Source organism: Elephas maximus, chromosome 7, assembly GCF_024166365.1.
Source record: "Elephas maximus indicus isolate mEleMax1 chromosome 7, mEleMax1 primary haplotype, whole genome shotgun sequence".
Lineage (NCBI taxonomy): Eukaryota > Metazoa > Chordata > Mammalia > Proboscidea > Elephantidae > Elephas > Elephas maximus.
Window position 1 is genome coordinate 84090200 of NC_064825.1, and position 20372 is coordinate 84110571.

A 20372-nucleotide genomic window follows, 5' to 3' on the forward strand; every position below is an offset into this window, starting at 1 on the left:
TTCAATCTACATCAAGGGCATTGGCGAAAAACAAGGCTCCCGGGAATTGACGCAATACCAATTGAGATGTTTCAACAAACAGATGTAGAGCTGGAAGTGCTCATTCATCTATGCCAAGAAATTTGGAAGACAGCTATCTGGCCAATAGACTGGAAGAGATCCATGTTTATGTATATTCCAGAGAAAAGTGATCCAACAAAATGTAGAAATTATTGAATGATATCATTAACATCACTTGCAAGCAAAATTTTGCTGAAGGTCATTCAAAAATGGCTGCAGTAGTGCATCCACACGGAAGTGCCAGAAATTCAAACCAGATTCAGGAGAGGACATAGAACCGGGCTATCATTGCTGATGTCAGATGGATCCTGGCTGAAAGCAGAGAATACAAGAAAGAGGTTTACCTGTATTTTATTGACTATGCGAAGGCATTTGACTATGTGGATCATAATAAGTTATAGATAACATTGTGGAGAATGGGAATTTTGCAACACTTAATTATGCTCATGAGGAACCTGTACATAGATAGATCAATAGGCAGCTATCCAGACAGAGCCAGGGGTTGCTCCGTGGTTGAAAGTCGGGAAAGGTATGCATCAGGGTTGTATCCTTTCGCCATACCTATTCAATCTGTATGCTGAGCAAATAATGGGAGAATCTAGACTGTATGAAGAATGGGGGATTGGGACTGGAGGAAGACTCACTAACAACCTGCATTATGCAGAGGACACACCCTTGCTTGCTGAAAGTGAAGAGGACTTGAAGTACTTACTGATGAAGATCAAAGATCACAGCCTTCAATATGGTTTATACCTCAACATAAAGAAAATAAAAATCCTCACAACTGGACCAATGAGCAACATCATGATAAATGGAGAAAAGATTGAGGTTGTCAAGGATTTAATTTTACTTGGATACACAATCAACACCTATGAAAGCAGCAGTCAAGAAATCAAAAGATGCATTGCATTGGGCAAATCTGCTGCAAAAGACCTCTTTAAAGTGTGGAAAAGCAGTAACGTCACCTCGAGGAATAAGGTGTGCCTGACCCAAGCCATGGTGTTTTCAATCACCTCGTATGCAAGCCAAAGTTGGACAATGAACAAGGAAGACTGAAGAAGAATTGATGCCTCTGAATTGCAGAGCTGGCAAAGAATATTGAATAAACTGTGGACTGCCAAAAGAATGAACAAACCTGTACAACCAGAATGCTCCTAGAAGCAAGGATGGTGAGACTTTGCTTCACATACTTGGCACGTGCTATCAGGAGGGATCAGTCCCTAGAGAAGGACATCATGCTTGGTAAAGTACAGTGTCAGCGAAAAAGAGGAAGACCCTCAATGAAATGGATTGGTACAGTGGCTGCAACAATGGGCTCAAGCATAGAAACAATTGTGAGGATGGCACAGGACCCAGCAGTGTTTTGTTCTGTTGTTCATAGTGTTGCCATGAATTGGAACCAACTCGACAGCACCTAACAACAACAACATTATAAACACAGTAAAAGTGCTATACGAGCATGGCTGAGGAAAACAAGAATTAGAGAACTACAGTGTAAGATAGTTCAGGAGACGTTTTGCAGCATAAGTTGTATCTAAATTGTAAGCTGAAAAAATGAGTTGAGTGGTAATTAAGATCCTGGCCAGTATAAGGTTACTGTGAGAATGTATAAAGTGGTTTAAAAAAAAAAAAAAAGACTAGCTTGAAACATAAATCGTTAAGAAAGGCCAGAGGAAGAGGATCCTGCCAAAAGACAGAACAAGTTGTATGATAGGTGGGAGAAAACCTAGAAGTGCATGGTGTCAAAAACCCTTGTAGAAGAGAGTGTTCCCAGAATTGGTTTTTGATGGTAACATTTCCCATAATCACTTTTCAGTGGCATGCAGGGAAGACTTGATGATACTATATTCCTAAGGAGAGGCACAGACATTTTATCTTTCAATTTCAAATTTCATTGTTTCAGTGTCTATGGGGAATGACTTTCCTCACTCTTCTGATAGTTCAGTCTTTTGGGGGACATATAAGTCACTACCTTGACAGTCTCACTAATGGACTATAAGTATAATTAGGCTCAAGAACTTTCTATTACGGAGTTACTAAAGACCCTTTAAAGTATTGAAAAGCAAAGATATCACCTTGAAGACTGAGGTGAGCCTGACCTAAGCCATGGTGTTTTCAGTCACCTCATATGCAAGCCAAAGTTGGACAATGAATAAGGAAGACCAGAGAAGAATTGATGCCTTTGAATTGTGGTGTTAGCAAAGAATATTGGCTATACTAATGGACTGTTTTTATGGACTGCAAAAGAATGAACAAATATGTCTTTAAAGAAGTACAATCAGAATGCTCCTTAGAAGCAAGGATGGAAAGACTAGGCCTCACATACTTTGGACATGTTATCAGAAGGGATCGGTTTTGGAGAAGGACATCATACTTGGTAAAGTAGAGGGTCATCGAAAAAGAGGAAGAACCTCAACGAGATGGATTGACACAGTGGCTGCAACAATGAGCTCAAACATAACAACAGTTGTGAGGAGGCACAGGACCAGATGGTGTTTATTTCTGTTGTACATAGGGTTGCTACAAGTCGGAGCCAACTCCATGACACCTAACAACAACATAGTAAGTATATATGAATAACCCAGCCATTTTATCTGGAGCTATGTCGATTACTCAAACAAGTATTTTTCAATATCAATGTGTAGAATTCCTTTGCTAAAAAGCAACCGTGCAAAAACCAAAAACAAAAAAAAATTAAAAACAGGACAGGACAGTGACAGACTAGGTGGGATTCCATAATCGGTTAATATAATTATTTCCAAATCCTCATGACTTTTATATTACACAACTACCTATGATTTTTCTTAGCTGATCCCTACTTATATAAAGCAACACAGTGTACTTGATGAAAAATTGGGGGGCTGCTGAATTTGCCGAGGCAGAAGGCTAGGGCAGAAATTTCTTATGAGAATACCATTTAAGGACTCTGGCCTTGCATCATCAAACAGACATTTTTCAGAAGTTGTCAGTTTCCTCCCTTTATTAATTTAGGTGTAGGGAGCTAAATTTCAGAGCTGTCATTTAGCTAAGACACAAAGTTGTAAGACTTGGGGTGTAGATGGACAAGGCACACAACTTGTCTTTGCTGTACTCAAGCATATCGACTGATTCCAATCCACCTAAATTAATTAAATCTCTTGGTACCAAGAGTCAGAAGATAAACTAAACAGGTAATGTTAATAATTTATCCTTGAGTGACAAAGGCATTTTTCTGTTGAGTCCAAAAAGGTTAAACTTGACTACAGAACTCTCATGGAGGAATTTCTTTTTAAAGTACTTAACAGGTCTCATAAGAGGCAAAGGGTGGAATAACTTAAAGTATTTACCCTAAAAATTTTCAAAGAGATCAATTATAAAATTATAGCTACATTGTTAAAGCATTTTGGAAATTAAACTCCTGAGGACAGTGACAATGTCTATTGTGTCCATTACTACATTCTTAGCACTTAGCACCTAATATTGCCTGGAACATGCTAGTATTCAAAATATTTCATGGATAAATAGTGCATGAATATCAGTTTGATTCAAAAGATTCTCATACAAATATTTGCCTGAAGAATTCTGAAAGCTGTTCTAAGTATGATTTCTATTAGAAAACAAATAGCTTTTCTGTGTCCATCAATGTCTAACCCACATTGTGCTGAATTGGAAGAGGCATTCAACAGCCTCTTCTGCTCATTCTGCTCATTTTGTTTAGTATGGTTTCCATTTAAGTACACCTCTGCCTTATATGTGAATCTGCAGGTTACAAACACAAGTGCAGTTTGCAAACACAAGAAGTAGAGTCTTTCTTGGTACATGTAAACAGCCAGGAGGCAATTAAGCCTTGGTTGCAGTGACTAAAAGTAATCTACTAACAAAAGAAATGAGATTGTTCTAGTTACAGAAGAATAATGCCAGATGGGAGGCCAACCAAGAGTTTTTATAGCAGCAGCTAGTTAAGTAAGAGGGAATTAAATTCCTTGAATGGAGCAAATAAATGAGACTAGGTTTAAATTAACCCTCAATGAAGATATAATAAGGGTGGATATTATAATAAGGGTTTTCAGTGTTCATTTCTGGAGATTCTAAGCACTTCTGAGGTTAATGGAATCATAAAGAAAATACCTGTTGAGAAAACAAGCCTTAGGATACAGTGCAGAATAATCACTTTATGTCCTGGCTAAGAAGCAGATACCAAATCATAATGATCACTTAGGAGGAGAAGGAGGCAAAAACAATAACAACGTTAAATTATTATTCATCTATACTGGGTCTTTAGAATTGAAAGCACAATGTTAAACTAACCAAGCTTATTTTCAAAAGTCTCTTGGATTCTGTTTTTCTTCAATTTTCTAGTCCTTTAAGAGGAAAATGTCTGGTGTGACAAGTTTCATCTTTGTATCAATAAGCTGTTTGAAATGCTTTAGCACACTTGAATTTTATTTATATATACCAGAACTTTAATAGCATGGAAGAGAGATCTTCTATCATAAATTCTTGTCTTTTAAAGAGACAACATATTCTTTTGCCAAAATATCTTCCCTCCCATTGGATTACTACAAATTCCCCAAACAGCTTATGCTGTTTCTTACTTTTGCACGTGCTTGGAATACCTTGCTCCTCTTGCCTGAGCGTGAAGAAACGTGAGGAAGTGCTCTGAAATCAGTCTCTTTTATTCCAAATCCCAGTTCTGCTATTTCCTCACTGTATGATATTTTAAAAAATTGCCTAACTTTCCAAATTTTAGCTTTTTCATCTATAAACATGGAGTAGTCATAATAACTACTCACAGAGCTGCTGAAAAGATTAAGATAACAAGTAAAAGATTTAGCTAAATAAATGCCTAGCACATAGTGGACAAAGATTGATAGCAATTCTTATTATAATTATTATCATTATACATATTAAATTATCTCCAGGCTCTTCAAGCAAGACAAATTATCTCATAAATTTGGTCACAGACTCTCAAGATACTTTGAAAATCAGTAAATACCAAGATTGGAAATTGAAGTCAATAGCAAAGTGTCACATAATTTCTTAAGGTCCCCTAAAGATTCAACCTGAAGAGATTCCAGAAACATATAAGATGCATAGAAATCCTTTATTGTGATGACTTGGAAAAGACTATCAAATCTTATTCTTATCCATGAATATATGTAAATGCAATGATAAAATCATTATTTTGTTATCATTGCATGAAAAGGGGCTTTTAGTCCCCTAGTCTAAAACCTGAAGGACTCTATTTCTACTTTAGGCTTGATACAATGCATTTCCATGGAGGGCTATTACCACTCTGTCTGTTTAGTTGCTATGACAACTTGTGTCCTGGGATAACATAGGAACAACAAGGACCAGCCTGGCTCGCATGTTATTAGTAATTTATTGACATCACAGTGCTTGCCTAGATCATCAGACCAGGTAACGCAATGTACAAAATTAGCTCAAAGAACACACTTGACCAAGGCATATAAAAACAATAAATGATTTTTTAGCTAGTCCATTATGCTTATAATTAACTTTAATTTTAATCCTTTCCTCTCATATTAATAATCCATATGCTATAGCAAATATGTGGGTATTACCTGGACAGATAAGAACAAATCTAGGGAGTCTCATCTAGGTATACCTCTCTGTATGAACTCTTGGTGTATTTGGCATCGTGTTTCACTCATAGATACATACATATATCCCCTAAGAACCTGAATTTCTTGATATCTTGTCACTGAAGCAAAGGCAGTATTCAAAATATTTAAAAATCAGGAGGAGATTGGCATCAACCATTCAGAATGCAGTAATATCCTAAGGAAGAAGTAGTGAAGCTCCGCATATGCAAACCTTTTTTTCTTACCTCCTGTAGTGAGGTGAGGCCATGTGACTAGCAATAATTGATGTCATCACCTCAAACCATCAAATTATCACTGCCCTGACTGCAGCAACCATTGAGGCTTCAAATTAATATGGAGGGGTTGCCTGAATAGCAACAAACTGAGAGTGTTGGAAAAAAAATCTGCATGTGTGTGTGTATGTGTGTGGGTGTTATTTTGGAGCTTTTGTTACTGCAGCATAACTTATCCTACAAACTAATCAGAATGGGCCCGGGACATAAACATATATATGGTTGTACTGGTGCACACCAGCTAAATAATAGTCCTGGCTGTACTGTCCTTTCCATTCTCTTCCATTTTTAGCCTGAAAAAATCAGGCAACAAAAATACAATCGATTTAAAGATCAACAGCATAACAGTGGAAACACGATCTTTTTAAGGAAGAAGTATGAACAAGTAATAATTAAGTTGCTCTATTATGGCTGCTAACCAAAAGGTTAGAAGTTCGAATCCACCAGCCACTATGGGGTAGCTCTACTCTGTCTGGTAGGGTCGCTATGAGTTGAAATGGACTAGATAGCAAGGGATTTTATTTTGTTTTTGGTTTTATTGAATAGACAGGAACCCTGGTAGTACAATCGTTAAGCACTTGGATGCTAACCAAAAGGTTGGCAGTTTGAACACACCAGTTGTTCTATGGAAAAAAGACCTGGTGATCTGCTCCTATAAAGAAACCCTACGTGGCAGTCTACTCTGTCACGTAGGTTTACTATGAGTTAGAACGGACTCGAAGGCACACAACAACAACATTGAATACATAAAAAATGCAGAACGAGAAAAGACTGTAACAGTCTCATTTTGAAGAACAAAGATACTAACTAGAAAAATGCAATGGTGAATTCCTTCAGATACAGCTTAACCCAATAGTTAAGACAATGTATGAAGCTTCTCTCCTCTCAGATTTACTTGCTTATCTTGGTTTTCTTCTTAGATGAGCTCTATCTACTTGCATCTAGATGATCAATGTCATTCTTGTGTCAGTCTGTATAGATTTTAGTAACAATGCATACATTTCAGTGGCTAACCACTTGTTTACACTACATGCCCTATAAACTTAAAAGTTAACTGCCCCCCCCACACACATATACACACTCCCAATATACAATGATGAAAGAGAAACAATGCCATTAGGAAAAGGAAACAAAGAATGCAAAAAGCAAGCGCTGGGCTCTATTGCATCCCCCCACTGGAAAGATGCTTTGAAAGCCTCCTACTCCAGGTAGAGAATATTTCTTAATAAGACTCCAAATTTGCTTCCTAGGAAGGGTTCCTCACTGCATTATTCCCCACGGACTTTCTGCTCTCTTGGAGGTCCATCCTTTTTCATTAGCCTCTTTGAACATATCTGAAGAGGAGGATGAAAACTATGACCTCCTTTGAACCCAAACATCTATCTGTCCATTAGTCACAGACTCTTTATTCCAATTCAAATAGCTCTTTTAGCAGTTTCAAAATCTTGGTCATAGTCTTACCTGTTTGATTCTAGCCTGCACCAAAAATTCTCACATCAAGAATTATTTTCCTTATCTGCATCACCCTCCCTCAACGTAATTGGGAGATTATCAGACTTCCTTGGGAGAGCCGCACACCTAATGGGAGGAGTTACTGCAACCATTATATAATTTACCACACAGGACAAAGCCAATATCATATATTTTAAATTTTATTATGACAATGTGATCATTAGGGTTGTCTGTCAACTTGGCTGGGCCATGATTCTTAGTAGATTGGCAGTTACGATGTAGTATGACAGTCATTTGACGATGTATGTAGATCTTGATTTCAAGATCTATCTTGAAGTACAACCCTGTCAGTGATAGAAAAATATTCATACACCTACAAGGAAGACCAGTTAATACCACTATTATTCAAATTTATGCAAAAAAAAGATTGAAGTTGTCAAGAACTTCATTTTACTTGGATCCACAATCAAGAGCCACGGAAGTAGCAGTCAAGAAATCAAAAGATGCATTGCATTTGGCAAATTGGTTGCAAAAGACCTCTTTGAAGTGTTAAAAAGCAAAGATGTCACCTTGAAGACTAAGGTACACCTGACCTAAGCCATGGTGTTTTCAATCACCTCATATGCATGCAGAAGCTGGACAATGAATGAGGAAGACTGAAGAAGAATTGATGCCTTTGAATTGTGGTGTTAGTGAAGAATATTGAATACGCCATGGACTGCCAAAAGAACGAAAAAATTTGTCTTGGAAGAAGTACAGCCAGAATGTTCCTTAGAAACAAGGATGGTGAGAATACATCTCGCATACTTTGGACATGTTATCAGGAGGAACCAGTCCCTGGAGAAGGATATCATGCTTGGTAGAGTAGAGGATCAGTGAAGAAGAAGACCCTAAATAAGATGGCTTAACACAGTGACTGCAACAATGGGCACAAGCACAGCAACAATTGTGAGGATGGCAGTGTTTTGTTCTGTTGTATAAAGGGGTTGCTATGAGCCTTAACCGACTCGAGGGTACCTAACAACAACAACATGATGATGTGATCACTTCCATGATGGGATCTGCTGTAAGTAACCAATTAGTTGAAAGGGAATTTCCTTGGGTGTGTGCACTGCATTGAATATAAGAGGGTATTCTGAAAATGCTTGTGGGCTTTCGCTCAGTCTAGATCCTGCAGCTGACTCCTGTTAATCTGACCTCCAGCTCTTGGGATGTGAACTAGCAGCTTACCTGCAGTCTTGCCTGTGGATCTCGGGATTCATTGGTCTTCACAACCTGTGAGCAAGAGCTCTGCTCTCTGGCCTGACAATTTTAGGTTCTTCAGCCCCTGTGGCTCTGTGAATCATGAGAAGCCTCGAGCCTAATCCACAGATTTGGAATGTTCCAGCTTCTACAAATGTATGAGCAATTTCCTTTATATAAATCTCTCTATATAGATATTTATACACTTTACTGGTTTGCTTCTCTAGAAAACCCAGCCTAAGATAGGCAGCATCCTAATTCTCATTCTCAATTTATGTATAGATCTAGGGTGGTTTACATATGCTGTGGTAACAACCTCAAAACCCCAGTGGTGTGTAAAAACAAGGGTTTATTTCTTGCTAGCACTTCATGTCCACCGTGGGTCAGCTGCAGCTCTATTCCGTGTTGACTCTACTCTACAACACAGGATGTTAGTGAAGATGCTATCTGGGACATTGCATGGCAGAGGAGAAATAAAACACTGTTTCTTAATACTCCTTCTCAGGAATGACTCACATTACTTCATTTCACATTGCATCAGGGAACACCACCCACATGCCTGTGTCCGACATCAATGGAGTGTGACGTATGGTCCTTCTGAAGTGAGGGGCAGTCCAAACTTATGAAGAATAATACTCTCTATCACAATTCCCAAACTTATATCATCCTTACAATCAACAGTCCCAGAGAAAGAGCACCTTTCCTTATAGCTCCTAATCATGTGCCCATATATGAACCCTTTGCTGTGCCAAAGGGATGGAGTACTCTCACTGTCCAGGCCTGGGTCCCTAACCCGAATCTTGTGTGGGCATTGGAGAAAGTTTCAGGAAGGCTGCTTTGTAATATGAGATGACTAATCTCACAAAGGAAAGGGAAAAGAAGTACATTAAAAAACAAATGATTGTGTACCATAGAGAAGACTCCAGATTTTTCATTTGTAAGGACATCAAGGATAATGAACGCAATTCTAATTGAAGCTTTCTCCATCAAGAACCTCAAAAAAAAAAAGTTTCCTATGAAGTTTGTCCATGGGGAAATGACTTAAATTCAACAATGCATTTGTGTGATACTGAAATACCTAATAAAACAAGATTATAACTTTAAAATGAACAGAAATAAATAAAATATTATGTGCTTAGGGTCTGAACTAAGCATGTAAAACTTCAGATTTAAAAACAAAAAAAGTAGATTAATGAATGGATAATTTTGCATAGAAGAGTACAAATGGTTATAACCATATGAGATGATACTGATTCCTCATTAGGAATCAGGAAAAAAAGCAATTTCACACACCAGTTAAATAATATTTTTCACTCAGCCTGGCAAAATAATGCAAAAGATTAACAATATCCATTTTTTAAAACTTTACTCTCATACATGGTTGGATATAAAATATTTGAAGAGCAACTAGAAATAATTTTCAAAGTTAAAATATATACATCCTTCAACTTAAAAACTTTATTTCTGGTCATCTACCCTGTCCTATAGGGTCGCTATGAGTCGGAATCGACTCGACAGCATTGGGTTTTGGGGTATCCTATAGAAATAAGGTAAATACATATGAAAATATACATGAACAAAGTTACTAAGTGAGGCTTCATTTATAATAGTAAAAACTAAAGACAACCTAAATGTTCGTCAATAAAAGAACAGGTAAATAAACTTATTTTTTATCCATACTATGAAACAATGCCTAGAAACCTTCTAAAATGATATGCTCACCAAAATATTACTTGACAATACTTACTATTGTGGAATGTGATTATACAGCATATGAAAAGGTAGAAGAGGGTCTTTTTTCCAAATTTCTATTTAAAATCTTATTGGTTAAAATTCATATGATGAACAATGTTACTTGTTAAAAATATGAAGAATTCTGATGTGTCAGTACAAGGTTATCTTACAAACTGATCATCACACCACTGATCTGAGTGTATTAAAAAAAAAAGTTACTGGTGAGTCAATTCTGTGACCCCATGTGTGTCAGAAGCAGAACTCTGCTCCATAGGGTTTTCAATGGCTAAATTTTGAAGTAAATTGTCAGGCCTTTCTTTCAACGCCCCTCTGGGTGGACTTGAACCACTAACTTTTTGGTGTTAATTGTTTGTACCACTGAGGGACTCCAATTGTCTAAGTCTTCAATAAATACTTGATTGAATAGGGACATAGGGTCACTGCACGTTAAATCGATTGACGTTACTCTTTGAAGCCAGAAGATAAACACATGGACAAAATTCCCAGCTGGCTACTTAATAGCTAGGTGACTCCAGACAACTTACCTAGCTTTTCTGAGCCTGTTTCATCATCTATAAAATGTATAAAATGATTTTAATAAACCCCTGTGTAGTGCAAAGAGTTAATGTGCTTGGCTGTTAAATGAAAGGTTGGAGTTTGAGTCCACCCACAGATCCCTGGGAAGAAAGGCCTGACAATCTACTTCCAAAAAATGAGCGATTCAAATCTCTGTGGAGCACAGGACTACTATGAAACACATGCGGTCACCATGAGCTGGAATTAACATGATGGCAAACTGGTTGCTAGGTTGGTTGTTGGTTACCTGGTATTTAAGATAATTAATAATATATATAGTGTGTCACACAAAGTATGTATGTGCTCTATATGTAGGTAGTATCTAGCGGTGTCGGTAGTCAATGATGTTAATTTCATTCATATATATATATCCTCCAAAGTCATCAAAGGCTTATCCTGAAAAAAGTGAAACCTATTGCAGTTAATACGAAAAGTATGTGCCTAACAACTAGATATTCTGTATAAGGCACTATGCAAGGTTTTGTCAAAGGAATAAGGGATCATGCATCATCGTTCTTGCTTTCAAATATTCACATTCAAATGGAAACGATGAGACATATACACCAGAAAATTATATAATAATGTGGCAATAATACCAAGTGCCGTCACAGGGCAGTATAACAGTATTTGCCAAACAACTGTTATTATCAACTGATGCAAAAATTCCACCTGGGAAGGTCTTTGCCTACACCTGAGAAGCCACAGAGATGAACAGTTTGGCTGTTTGGGGTTTCCCATTGTTATCAGGGTAAAGCCCACCACACACTTCTCTTTAATAAGACCCGTCTTTAACAAAACCTGTCTCTTCTCCAGCTTCATCTACCTCCACTCTATCGTCTGTTCCCTGTGCTCCTGCCACACGTCACTTTTTGTAGTTCTTTGATTCTAACAGCCTCCTTCTTTATCACCTGGACAAGGCTTGCACATTCTTCCAGACACAGCTCAGACCCTATCTCCTACTGGAATGAGTTTAGTGTCCCCCTTTTGCACAACAGCTTCATCTTGTGTACACATTTTTCATCACTCTTTTACAATAGACTGCTCTTTGTCTCTCTTTACCACAAGAATGTAGACTCCTTGAAAGCAGAAGCTCTGCTCTTCTCTGAATATGAGTACTGAACACTATGCTTGGCACGTAGTCAGAGTGCAGTAAGTGGGTGTTAAATGTTGGACAGGGCTTTTCTCTGAAAAGGGAGACTTTGACAGAGATTTGTAGGTTAAAAAGGAATTCTTACACTGATTAACTCACAAGACAGAAAAGACTGACAACAAGGAGAGTGCCATGGAAAGGAAATAGAATCATGGGAGCAAAGAAATTCCAGTCCCTTTAGCTATAAACTGTAAATTACCAGTACCCTGTTCCAATGAGGTCTATAGGTGTATTTTTAACTCTGCAGATAACATCTCGTGCAGTTGGCACTAAAATTCAATCTTGCAAAATTTTCAGGAGAATCAATTATTATGTTTTGGTAACAGAATTCTTGCTGTGCAAACAATGATAGTATGCCTAGATCTCTAATTACTGAAAGTATTTATTAAAAATTCCCAGTCTTGTAATTAGAATGCTCATAGAATAGAATGTTCTGGACAACTATACTCCTTGGTCAAACAATAATTATAATAATAATTTATTTCTTTTTTTCACTGCTTTATCGTGAATCAGATCCTTTTAATATTGACAAGAACACTATGAAATGGATATAATTTTTATTTTATAGAGAAGGAAACTGAAGTTCCCTTAACTTGTGTGAATGGCCACATTAATATACTTTTTCTGTTTTTATTATATAGAACACCTTTGTAACGGTTTAGAACTGGAAGATAACTCTGAAATCTTCTTTTTCTATCCTTACCTAATTTCTGGCCTTATAAAAAAGAGTAAATATTGCCATTTAAAATAGTCTCTTCTGTCCTTCACAGGAGCCCTTGATTGGTGTAAATGATTAACATGCTTGGCAGCTACCCTAATTGTCGGAGGTTTAAGTCCACTCAGAGGTGCCTTGGAAGAAAGGCCTGGTGATCTACTTCTGAAAAATTAGCTATTGAAGACCCTATGGAGCATAGCTCTATTCTGACAACACAGGCACTGGTGACTGATGTCCTTCCTGAGTACATAAATTCATGAACACCAGTATAACTCTTTTTGAAGCAGAGTTTTTAAACATAGCTGAGAGACACTAAGTAGTCAACTAATGAGTGCAGAACGATAGCAATACATATTTGAGAAGCAGATGTTCGCAGCAGCTTTCTCCTGCAGCATCCTCCTAGTACTGTGGTTCAACTTTGTGATTTATCAGATTATAAATAGTTACCAAAAAAAAAAAAAGGATCCTGGAAGTGATTTTGAATAGCAAACCATGAAGAGTAAATTTGCAAATGTCAAACGAATACAGATACGATCTGTTGCCATCCAGTGGATTCCAACGCATGGTGACCATATACAACAGGGTAGAACTGCCCGTAGAGCTTCCAAGGCTAGAAATCTTCACGGAAGTAGGCTGCCACATCTTTCTCCTGCGGAGCAGCTGATAGGCTTGAACTGCCGACCTTTCATTTAGCAGCCAAGCCCCTTATCACTGTGCAACGTTGTCATTTAAAGGCTTTTCTGTGCATGGGGGGGTCATGATACTGGGTGTGATTTCTAGTAAAGTGGAGGTATCATGCTGTTGTGTGCCTTTGAACCAATTCCAACTCACAGTCCCTATAGGACAGAGTAGAGCTGTCCCATAGTGTTTCCAAGTCTGTAATCTTTATGAAAGCAGACCGCCACATCTTTCTCCTGAGGAGCAGCTAGTGGGTTCCCACCACTGATGTTTCCATTAGCAGCCTAACTCACATTTAAGCACTCCACCACCAGGGCTCCTAGGAGTCATCACAGGTAAAGCAAAAGTCATATGAAGTAGAAGTCATAAACTGATAGGCAAGTAGTTAGAGGCCCAAGAGCAATTTTCTTTTTTTTAAACAAGTCCATTTGACCAGCTTGTTTTCATGATAGTTATCTTTCTGCTCTAAATGCAAAGTACAGCAAATAAAAGTTTGTCAACATTTCTACTTCATTTTCTCTAACACGTCTTGCAAGTTTCCCAAGAATAAGATATTGAAGACTGACTAATGGGGACACAGGACCCTTTACTGATCTCATAAAGTTTAGCTTATGAGAGATAATTATGCAACATCTCAAACTAATGTATAAACTACATATTGACAAAAGCTTATAGATCTCACGCCTCCTTACTTACGTAGTCATTGCCATGTCTTTCTAATCCCTTTCCTCTTCATGTCTCTCTCTCAACTTGAACCATTATTGCAGCTGTATTTTTAAATAAGTAGTACCAATTTGACCAGTAAAGAGAGAAGAAATAAACATGCAAATGTAATTTCAGCCCTTTTTATGGACTAAATTGTGTCCCCTCAGAATATGTGCTGTAAATCCTAACCTCTACTTTGAGCTCTTAATTGAAAGGTAAGGAGAACATTATTGTTAACCGCCTTTGAGTGGGCTCTGACTCAGGGCAACCTTATGCATGACAGAATAAAACGTTGTCCAGTCCTGTGCCATCTTCATGACTGCTGGTATAGTTGAATCCAGGGAGAACTTTAGAAAGTGTGTATATGAGAAGTCATAAAATTTAATTTTATTTAATGTAATTTTTTCACTTTATAACTAATAGATTTTTGCTAAGTTTCTGATTGACTTATAACCTTAAGTATACAGTATATTTGTTATGGGGAACTACAACGGTTACCATGCTAATTAGAGAAAACAATAGTTGTGTACTTAGAGTTATCAGCCCCATCTGTCACGGGAGATGATTTTCTCATCAACCTGGCTGGTAATTAATTCAGTCAATATCACCGATCTAGCTCAAATTAATTTGACTGTGTAAAAGAATTGTGAAGTCCTTAAAGCCATTACAATTAGTGGCTAACTAGAGGGACATTTTATTCACATAAAATATATTTACAAATAGAGTTAACTTTAAGATAAATTGTAGACTCTAAATATTGTCAAATTGGGGACATGCAATAAAAACACTCTGTTAATAAATTACATTTGTGAATTTCTGGATTAAATTGATCTCTTTATTGCAAAGTTTTTTAGAGTCTTTAATATACTAATTTTCATTCTTAAGGTGGGGATAGTGTAGACTGTGTTTAACAAATTTATCCAACACATGATTTTTTTTCACAAGCAACTTTCAAAGAATATACTTGAGAATACTGATATTAGGATAATTTCTACCTCTGCAACTCTACATTTCATGCCTTAAATGTATACTATTGTAAATATGCCTAGAGAAGGGAAAGGAAAAGAAATAAACTCTTTTAAAATAAAGTGGGAATTGTAGATTTAAGCAAATGAGGATACTCTTTCAAATCTAGAACTAGAGATGGAAAAGCACACAGTCTATATGCTTTCTATTCGCTCCCTCCACTCTGAGTTGTTACTTCTTGCTGTAAGTGTGTATGCACAGACATGTACAATTAGCTCTAACACTTGGTTGAATACGGATGGCACAACTGCTAACAGCGTTTTTACGACATTAAAATAATAAAAATATTTATTTCATGTTGCAATTTTACACTGAATTGCTGGTTTCAGTAAACAGCTTCTAAATTTTAAATTTTAAGGTAACGAAGTAGAGTCTATTCTTTCAAGGCTCATTAACTCAGGCATCAGATTATATTATTTAAGGCACTTTTTCAAGAAATGTGGCCAGCTTTAATTCATATTGCCAAGTAAATTTAAAAGAACACATTTATTAAATGTTTCTATTTTGTTCTTGTCATTGCTATTGGTATGAACGCTCTGACATTTGAAAACGATTAACAATTCAGAAATCTGACATAAAAAATTATTAAACTGTGATTGTGGATACTAAGAGCTGTTTTAATATCACCGACTTTGGAATTTGCAATCAGTATCAATTTCATCCAGGTTTTCAGGCAATAAAAATAAATAAATAAACACTAAAGTAATTATAAGGCAGACATAAGAACAGTTATATTGAAAATTCTAAAACAGACTTTTAGAAATCATTTTCTAAATCAAGTACCATGGTTTAAGAGAAAACAAGTTCCAAACTGTGATTCATGAAATCTAAGTTATAGGTTTACTTCTATACACTCATTTGTTTTTTAAAAAAGTCACTTAAATATTAAAACCAAACCCATTGCTATTGAGTCGATTCTGACTCACAGCAACCCACTTAAACATTAGGAACTTTAATATATCCTTCTGTAAAGCTGCAGATAAACAATCTGTACGTATACATACATGTAAGTATGTATGTGTATATCTCACTTTAAAAATTGTAAAAAAAAACTATGTAAATAATTGTTACTTTATATTTCTTAATATGATTTTGCAGCCCTGATGGTGCAGTGGTTAAGAGCTTCAGCTGCTAACCAAAATTCAGCAGTTTGAATCCACCAGCCGCTCCTTGGAAACCCTATGGGACAGTTCTACTCTGTGTCCTATAGGGTTGCTACGAGTCGGGATTGATGACAACTGGTTTTTTCAGGTTTAATACGATTTTACCGGGATCTACACCGGTTCCTTAATGCTGCCTAACAAATACCTCAAACCTTAGTGCCTTAAAATCACCAAGCATTTATTTAGCTCACAACTCCATGAGCTAGAACTTTGGGATCAGTTGAAGTACAGGGTTCTTATCATCTTGGCCAGCTCCTTCTTTGGAATGCAATCACCTGTTGATCAGCTTGACTGCTCTGCGTCTGGGGCAACAGAGGAAACTGGGACACATTTCTCCCATCATCCCACAGGCTAATCTGGAATTGTTCACGTGGCATCTCAGCAGGATTCCGAGAGAGAGTGAAATTTCTTCATACCTCCACTCAGAACTGGCACAATATCACCACCACTGCATTCTGTTAGGAAAAGCATGTCATAAAGTTTAACCAAGACTCAAGAGGTTGAAGTAGCTGAAAAGTCACATTGAGAGGGACATGGGTAGAGGGAAGGGAAGAATTTTGGCTAGTTTTGCAATCTACCTTAGCCAGCAAGAGAAATATCTAAATTCACTTTGCACAGGAAATTCAAATATTAAAAAATAAAATTGGAAAACTAAGAATTAAGACTCTGCTTATATTCTTTTTAGATTAAAAATCAAATTCTCAAGAAGAAAATGTGTTTGAGTTTCTGAAATGTTTTACACATGTACACAGACACACGTGTATATGTATCTGTGTATGTGTGCATGTATATCTATGCTCACATATTCTATTGGTTATGTTCTTCATGCATGCATATATATATATATATATATATATATATATATATGGAGCCCTGGTGGCACTGTGGTTAAGAGCTCAGCTGCTAACCAAAAGGTCAGCAGTTCAAATCCACCAGCAGCTCTTCAGTAGAAAGATGCAGCAGTCTGCTCCCATAAAGACTTACGGCCTTTGAAGCCCCGTGAGCCAGTTCTCATCTGTCATATAGGGTCACTATGAATCAGAATTGACTCAATGGCAACAGGCTTTTTCTTTTTGATTATGCATGTATAGAGGAAACGCTGGTGGCATAGTGGTTAAGTGCTACAGCTGCTACCCAAGAGGTTGGCAGTTCAAATCCTCCAGGTGCTCCTTGGAAACTCTATAGGGCAGCTCTACTCTGTCCTATAGGGTCACTGTGAGTCAGAATCGACTTGGTGCCAGTGGGTTTGGTTTTGGTGGGGCATATATAGAGGCACATATGCATATAAGACATAGGGTCCTATGTATTAATTGAAGCTCTCTTATAAAGGATATCAAGTGCGATCTCCCAGGGGCCCAATAAAAAGAATGCTACTTCCCCACCCAGATTCTGAACAAAATGAGAGAGAAAACAGATCGCAGTTGGTGCCAAAATAATCTACTGTAATGGTTAGTTTTTTGTGTTAACTTGGTTAGGCTGTGGTGCCCAGTTGTTTGGTCAAAAACTAGTCAAGGTGTTGCCATTAAGGTATTTTGTAGATGTTGTGAACATTTAAAATCAGTTGACATTAACTAAAGGAGATTACCATCTACAATGTGGGTGGGCCTTCTCCTAATAGATGAAGGCCTTAAAAGTAAAAAGGGAAGTTTCCCAGAGAAGAAGGAATTATATCTCGAGACTCTAACTTAAAGTCCCTGCTTGAGTTTTCAGGCTGCCGGTTTGCCCAGGAGATTCTAGACTTTGCAACCCCCACAGTCACTTGAGCCAATTCCTTAAAAGCAATTTCTCGCTCTCTCTTTGGGATGTATGCATGTATTTTATTGGTTCTGTTTCTCTGGAGAACTGTGATTGATCATTGACTATCTTGTTGAAGGTTAAATCAGAGGATGTAGATTAGTGGGAGAGCTAACTCGATCTGCTGACTGCAAGACACTAGCAAGCTCATTCACTTGCTGGACCAGAGCAGGCTTCCCTACACTGGGGGAAAGCTGGCCCTGAAGGAGAAGGTGAATATGGATTCCCCACAAGCAGCAATCTCTCAAGACAAAGACTGAAAAGCCTGGAGGAGAGTCTGTTCCAAGCATGACTTCATACGAGGGCTCCAGCAATGCAATGGGTGCCTGGTCTCTGTCTCTCAAATACAGTACGCATCAAGATTTATTTTATCCTCAAACTTGCTAGGGTGGCAATATGTCTGTCAGCAGTTCTAGGGCTATCTCCCCCAATTTCCAACCAGAAAGGTGCAGGGCTCTTCTTTCTTAGTCCGTTGCATCTGTTTTATACAATCAGGTCACATGCTCACCCTTGAACGTATTACTGTGGCCATGGGGCGATTGATGATCTGACTCCAGGTCTTAAGGCTCATGCCTACCCCAGGAACCCAGTGGCAAACTTAATTTCACTAAATCATATGAACCAATAATAAAGTAGGGGGGTATTTCCCAGAGTAATATTAAAGTACTTTTTCCAGGATAATGTTGAACAGATAGTAGACCACAAAATAATAGATGTTCATTCCAACAAGTAGTATCAGTACAAGTGCTTTTATGTGCATTGACTCATTTAATCCAGCACTGCAACTGTTCTAGCCTCATTTTTCAGAGGAGAAACACGGGTACACGGACATTAAGAAACTTACCTAAACAAACTAGTACATCGGGGCTAAAATTCTAACAAATGCAGTCAGATATCAGAAGTCAGGTTTTCATCCACCACATTTTGCAAATCCCTACATATAAAAAAAAAAAACGCAGGCAATTCAAAAATGAACAGGATATGGTCTTTTCAATCAAGGACTCACAGTGTTTTGGGGCACTTAAAAACATAAATAACAAATAATACAAATGTTTAAATCCAGCGTATTTAACAAGCTATGGCATCACAAAAGAAAAGTTCTGGGTGAGTGGCAAGAAAGAATTCAGAATGGGTGATATCTTAGTTGTGTTGCGAAATATGAGTAAGAAGAAAAAGATGGTGGGGGTTGAGGAGCCATAGGGTTGCTCAATTTAGCAAATAAAAATATAGGATGCCTTGGGTTTCTTAGATATTATTTGCTATTCCAAATACAGAAAAGAAACTATACACAAATCACCAAAGAACGTTAACTTCTATATTGAGGAGATGATGCTGGTTCAATATTACCTTGACTTTAATAATGGTGTGCAGTGCCAAGGCACCAACACAGTGAAACGGGAGTTAACAAGGCTGAAAATCTGTGGGTGAAAAAAATAAAACATTTTGGAAGTGGCATTATGGAGAATGACAAAATTTTCTGACTAGTGTCTATAAATTTTCTCAAGGCATTGAATTTTAGCAAGTTAAAAACTTGTCACTTTTAAGTATCCATATACTTGACACAGTGTATATACACACATGAGCACACACAGAGTTTTAACGATATAGATGTTTCTTGTATTTTGAACTATGTGTTATATATTTAATTATGAAATTAATATATGTGTATTATGTGAAATTTAAAAACACAAAAATATCATATCAACATGAAGGAACATTTTGTTGTTTTATATTTATATATGTGCATCTATATATATATATAAATGTTACACGCATATATAGCTGTAAATAGATTTAAAAAATCTCAGTTGCTATTGAGTCAATTCTGATTCATGGTGGCCACGTGTGTCAGAGTAGAACTGTGTTCCGTGGGATTTTCAATGGTCGTGATCTTTCAGAAGTAGACCATCGGGGCTTTTTTCTTAAGCACCTATGGGTGGATTTGAACTGCCAGCCTTTCTGTTAGCCAAATGCTGAACCATTGAAGCCACCCAAGAACTGCATAAATATTGTGTTTCAAGTTTTGCATGCTGCTCCTTTCACTTAACATCATCTGGAGAGCATTTTATTTCATTGAAATTACATGAAAATATCTTTTCTGATGATTCCATAATACTGTCTATTGATCATAATTTACTTAAGCGATTTCCTGTTGTTTAACGTTTAGATTGTCTTTCAGCTGTGCACACTGTTATAAAT

The 20372-nt window shown here is 37.3% G+C and overlaps 1 protein-coding gene and 1 long non-coding RNA gene across 5 annotated transcripts in view; one reads left to right on the forward strand and one right to left on the reverse strand.

Annotated features, from left to right (window-relative positions):
* LOC126079648 (uncharacterized) overlaps positions 1-20372 on the forward strand; it is a 468379-nt gene that overhangs the window by 306897 nt on the left and 141110 nt on the right. The window contains exon 3 of one of the 4 annotated variants that reach the window (XR_007518226.1): positions 12863-14836. The exons of the other annotated variants lie outside the window; for them this stretch is intronic. The gene's annotated coding sequence lies outside the window, so the exon portion shown is untranslated. Of the gene's footprint in view, positions 1-12862; positions 14837-20372 lie in introns of those variants that run through there. 4 annotated transcript variants of the gene reach the window in all.
* Positions 16537-19103, reverse strand: LOC126079649 (uncharacterized). The gene is made up of 2 exons (XR_007518228.1): positions 19018-19103; positions 16537-16834 (listed from the first exon to the last, which is right to left on the reverse strand). It is a non-coding gene; the product is annotated as an uncharacterized LOC126079649 (long non-coding RNA).